The sequence below is a fragment of the Rattus norvegicus genome, chromosome 1 (genome assembly GCF_021556685.1).
Source record: "Rattus norvegicus strain SHRSP/BbbUtx chromosome 1, alternate assembly SHRSP_T2T, whole genome shotgun sequence".
In the NCBI taxonomy this organism is placed as follows: Eukaryota; Metazoa; Chordata; class Mammalia; order Rodentia; family Muridae; genus Rattus; species Rattus norvegicus.
In genome coordinates this window covers 38,948,148-38,953,690 of record NC_141534.1, presented here as the reverse complement: position 1 = coordinate 38,953,690, position 5,543 = coordinate 38,948,148, and positions in this window count along the sequence as shown.

Sequence of the window (5,543 nt, the reverse complement as noted above, 5' to 3'; positions counted from 1 at the left end):
AGGATATTTAGAGCAGTTAAAGAGAATACTTTGTGAAATTTCTCACAGCCCCATACCTCACTGGAAGAGGGAGAGAGGGAGAGAAGGAGAGAGGGAGAGAGCAAGAGGGAGAGGGAGAGGGAGAGAGAATGTGGAGAATGAATGTGTTACAGTGATGAACTCCCTGGTAAATGATGCAATGCAAAGTATGCAATTCGAAGTGGCAAGCCTGAAGCATTAAATGATCTCAACAGGCTGTATATATAGATGTACATGCATATACATAATAATAATAAAGTATCAAAGGACCTGAATTTGAGAAGGAGTGTAGGGTAGGTCATGGACAAATTTGCAAGGAGGAGAAGGTAAATGATGAAAATTTATCACTCTCATATGAAATTCTCAAAAATTAAAGAAAATATTTTAAAAGAAAATTATTTTATGTAGAACTGGAAATGATCTTATTAAGAAAATTGAGTCAATTGGTGCACTTACATACACTAACACACAGACACACACACACACACACACACACACACACACACACACACCACAGCACATGTACCTGCAGAACTTTAAAACTGTCTCGGTCAGAATGGAGATCAATAGAAAGGAGAACATGAATGAAAAGGAATGGTATGATGTAAGAGTAAAAAAATATGTTCAACATATTAAAAAATATATATAGAAAAGATTGAAATAATGTCATTTTAATATACTATATGGCTGTGCTAGAATTGAAAAAAAACAAAAACAATTCATTAAAATTTTATTAACACATCTATTTGATTTTATGTCACTGGAAATTAGTACGCCCCCTAAAATAGACCTATCTACCATCCAATTCAGACTCCCACAATACTTCTTCATAGAATTTATGTCTGTAGCAGCCATATGCTACTGGAGAATGACAACCATCATTGAGACAACTCAGAGCATGTTTCCCCAGTGCAATAGCTGGAGTGTGTGTGTGTGTATGTGTGTGTGTGTGTGTGTGTGCATGTTTATGCATGTGTGTGGTGTGTGTGTGTGTGGTATGTGTAGTGTGTGTGTGTTTGTGTGTCTGTGTGTATGTTTGTTATATGTGTATATGTGTGCATGTGTGTCTGTGTTTTGTATGTATGTATGTATGTATGTATGTATGTATGTATGTATGTATGTATGTGTCCTAGTATACTTTGTAGTGTGTTTCTAGCTGCATGTACACACATGTATGTGTGAATCTGGAGGCCAGTGGTTGATGTCAGATGCCTCACTCATTGTCCATCTTCATGTTTGAGACAGGGTATCTCTCTGTACCTAGTCTTCCCCTTTTTTTTATTGGATATTTTTCATATTTACATTTCAAATGTTATTCCCTTTCCCCCACCCAACCACCAACCCATCTTGTCTCCCTGCCATGACATTCACTTAAACGGGGGATTCCAGCCTTGGCAGGACCAAGGACTTCTCCTCCCTCTGGTGATCAACAAGGCCATCCTCGTCTACATATGCAACTGGAGTCATAGGTCTATCAATGTGTAGTTTTCAGATGGTGGTTTAGTCCCTCAGAACACTGGTTGGTTATTATTGTTGTTCTTATGGGGTCGCAAACCCCTTCAGCTCCTTCAATCCTTTCTTTAACTTCTCCAATGGGGACCCCATTCTCAGTTCAATGGTTGGCTGTGAGCATTTGTCTCTGTGTCATTCTCTGGCAGAGCCTCTCAAGAGACAGTTCTATCAGGTTCCTGTCAACACACACATCCTGACCTCACCAATATTGTCTGAGTTTGGTGGCTGTGTGTATATTGCCTGGATCTTCAGGTGGCACAAGCTCTGAATGGCCATTCTTTCAGTTCCTGTTCCAAATTTTGTGTCCATATCAAGTAGACTTGCTGGCCAGTGAGACCCAAAGTATCTTCATCACACCTTTCCCAACATTGAGGTTATAAGTGATTGCTTTCCTTGCCTGGATTTTATTGAGGTACAGGGAAGTTGTACTCTAGTCCTTTTAGTTGATTGACAGACACTATCCATTTTCCATTTTCACAATCCCCTGATGGCTGGCATTTGTCCTCCCCTCCAGATATGAACAGGTATAGCAACTTCTTCATCTACCTAGGGATGTAAAAAGCCCAAGTGCCAGTGCTGGCTCTTATTGTAATACTATACTAGTTCACAATTGCATGATGTAAAAAACTCATAACATCTCCAGTTCCATTTTCTGGCGTTATTTTTTCTTTGGAGGGTGGGGTGTGGCTGTCTGGCAGAAAATAAAGAAAAGGTTTATCTCTGAAATCTTGCAGTCTCTAAGTTTTTCTACTTTCATTAGTGTAATAATTACATCTTCCCATTTTCTCATCTCATAGTTGTACTGAATTTATATTTTCATTTTCAATGAAGAAGGAGAAATTTGCACACAGTGGTGCTATATGCTTGAGGCAGCAGAAAGTTCCACTGGAGAATCATGGGACAGTCTGCCTGGATTGAGCTTAACAAACAGAAATTCCTAAGCTACCTGTTAAATTGAAGAATAAACAGAATCTGAAAAAAATTATTTCAAGAGTCAAGTCTCCAAGTTGTCTCTAGAAATCCTCTTTAGAGAAAATTTTTCCAATGTAGAAGAAATTAAAATTCTAAGCAAGGAAACAGTCAAGAACAGCCATAAACCTCAGAGGGTTGTGAGGTGAGAACAACAATTCACAAAGCAATACCAGGAAATGCTACAATAATGAGAAAGAAAAGAAGCAAGACAGTGGAAGGGGGTCAAGGGACACCGTGTTTTTCTTTTGATTGAACATGCAAGCTCTGGAGTATGTGCTTCAAAACTTCCCAATAGATCAAAGAAGAAATTACAGCCTGTAGAGCAATTGTTTGGGAAGAAATAAAGAAGGTTGTGATAAACACAAAGATGTCTGGTGGTTTGACCTTCTGTTTTAACCCTGCTCATCCTGCATCTCAGAGCATTCTCCTGGAGTGGAACTAACAACACAGTTTTTCACAGTCTATGTAAGTAAGAAACTGCTCTGACCAGTAAGTAGTATTCTTTTTAGAATTGAGCAATGATCCTGGGAAGAGAAATATGATAACAACAAAAATCAAGAAGAAGGCATTTTATGGAGGGAAGTGTCTTCTTTCCATGATACTTTTCCTATGCAGAGGAGAGATTTTGCTCTTATTCTTTCTTTTAGTGTCTATTTTATCACCTTTCCTTCAACTAAAACCTAATTATTGTACATTTGCCTTTTTATATCTTTGAATCACATACGTTTGAGTTTAAAAAAAAATAGATGAATACTGTTTTTCAACACAACTTAAATGTTCTGTGTAGTACCCACAATGGTTGAATTTGAACTGAAAATGTAAAGACATGCTTCATGCCATCATTTCCTAAGCAATTCAGAGTAGGAATTTTTATGTAGCATTTTCATTGTATTAGACACCACAAGTTATTCAGAGATGACTAAATATACAACGAAACATGGGTATTGATTCTATACAAATGTTACATGATTGTATATGAGGTACATGAGGGTCACTGGGTTTTCTTTTGTTTGTTTGTTTTGTTTTGATTTATTTTGTTTTGTGATTGTATCAATTTAGGAGACACTTTCCTCCAGAAGCTAAAATAAGAGAATATATAGCTAATATATGTATGTAGTCAGTAAAACATTTGTTAAAGTTAATTTTAAATTATTTTTGAGAATTTCTACCAAAAGAATGATATATTTTTTCATGCCTCCCTCCACCCTCAAATCTTTTTATCTCACTCACACATTCACTCAAATTAATAACCACATTTTTAATTATAGATAGATAGACAGATAGATAAATAGATAGATAGACACACACACAGACAGACAGACATACAGACAGATAGATAGATAGATAGATAGATGATTGCAGACCAATGAGTCTGTTTAATGTTACTGTTGACTTTGGATAACCTAGGCTGAGGCTTGTCCCTGGAGAAAACTAATTCCACTTCTCCCAGAAGCCGTTACTTACTTAACTCTAATTTTGTATCAATAGCAGCGGTTCTCAATCTGTGTGTCATAACCCCTTTGGCAAAAGTCTACCTTGAATAGTATTTACTTTATGATTAATAACAATAGCAAAATTACAGTTATGAAGAAGCAACAAGTATACATTTAGGGTTTGAGGTCAGCACAACATGAGCGACTATATTAAAGGGTTACAGCATCAAGAAATCTCAGAAACAGTGATCCATGAATAGGACCATATGAGATTTCCTATACACTGGCATGGCAATTGATATTCAGGTCTTGTTTAGGTGACCACTTTGAGATGTCATATTCTCAGATTAAAGAAAGGAGCAATTATAGTTTTTCCTCTTGGGTCTATGGCCTAATTAACCCTGGGTAGTTAACTAGTTTTCTAGCAATCAACATGATTTCCTTCTATTGAGTAGCCCTTGAATATAAGGAGACAACTGTTAATTGATTACAAAATATAAGCACTGCTTTTGTAGTCTTTAAGATATCTGTGCTGTGCTGGTAATTATTATGGTTTATATCTCGTTAGAACTATTGATGACTTTTCTACCTTGGTACTTGCTTCGCAGCTTCAAATAATGCTAGTCCCAGGAAGGATGCTCTTAGTTCAATCTTTGGTCAATTTTTTCAAGTTCTGCTTTCAAAGTATGTGTTATGCTCACCAAGTTCTGAGGTTTAATCAAGTACAATGAAAATATATACTATTTTTGTATGCATATATATATATATGTATATACATTATATACACTCACATATATATACAAATATATTGTATATTATCTATAGTAATTTGTATATATATATACTTTATATATATAGCATATATACTCTGTAATATATATATGTGTGTGTGTGTGTGTGTGTGTGTGTGTGTGTGTATACATATATATCCCCAGAGTTCATTGTTTAAACCAAGATAAAATGGTTTAAACTTCTTCCTGTCTCTACTCACCAAGTGCAGAGATCAAGGCCACTTACATTATTTGAGAGTCTCTCTGAATTTCTCTGATCAGTGATTTAAAAGGAGGCTCCCATGAACTGTTTCTGTTGTTTCTGTTTAAAGATAGTTTAGATGATTTTCTTTAATACTCACACTAATTTGTGCTTCTCTTCCTTGTTTTATGAGCTCAATAGATCCTTGAATTAAATACTAGGTGCGGTGATAAATCATATTAACCAAATCTTCTCAAGAAATAAAGGAAGTGTTTATTTACATATACAGTTAAAGGAAATGGTTCATCATGATAGAGAAAGCATGGCAGCTCAGATGTGTGGCATCTGGTTACCTCCTTACCTATATATAGTCAGGATGCAGAGAGATGATGGCTAATACTTATGTCTTTGTCGCCTTTTGCATGGAGACCAGGATACCAACCCAGGGGATTATGTTACAAAAAATAGGCAGGTATTCTCAACTCAATTAACACTGTCTGCTAGGGGGAAAATCCCTATATGATCTGTTTTATGAGCTAGAAAATTCCTCTTTCTTTAAACTAATTTATGATGTCTTTTAAAGTCTCTTGTAACCTAAAGAACTTTCCATGTTGCAAAGTCGCTTATATTTTTTTG